Here is a 454-nt window from a genome sequence, read left to right as displayed (position 1 = left end):
TTCACTACAACCGGTCTTCTTATGCTCACAGTGCCACAGTCCGTTCATTCTCTCTATGTCTCCAAGTATGACTCAGATTGGTCCAATGAGGCAGCCAGGTGGGGGACACGCTCAGAATCTGTAGTTGGAACTGTAAGGGTTTAAACCATCCAATAAAACGTAGTAAAGTACTCCACCATCTCCGTCACTTGGGTGCCCAGATTGCATTCCTTCAGGAGACTCATTTAAAAGTCTCTGACCATTCAAGGCTTAGGAGGGGCTGGGGTGGGCAACTTTATCACTCCACCTTTCAAAGCAAAGCAAGAGGTGCTGCCATTCTGATCCACAAATCCATACCTTTTGTCTCTTCTAGTACTATCCTGGACCCTAATGGTAGATATGCTATTGTCACAGGGCATATTCATAGTACCAAGCTGATTCTTGCTAATATATATGCGCCAAACTGGGATGATGC

The sequence above is a fragment of the Etheostoma spectabile genome, chromosome 5 (genome assembly GCF_008692095.1).
Source record: "Etheostoma spectabile isolate EspeVRDwgs_2016 chromosome 5, UIUC_Espe_1.0, whole genome shotgun sequence".
Classification (NCBI taxonomy): Eukaryota; Metazoa; Chordata; class Actinopteri; order Perciformes; family Percidae; genus Etheostoma; species Etheostoma spectabile.
This window is presented reverse-complemented; position numbering follows the sequence as displayed.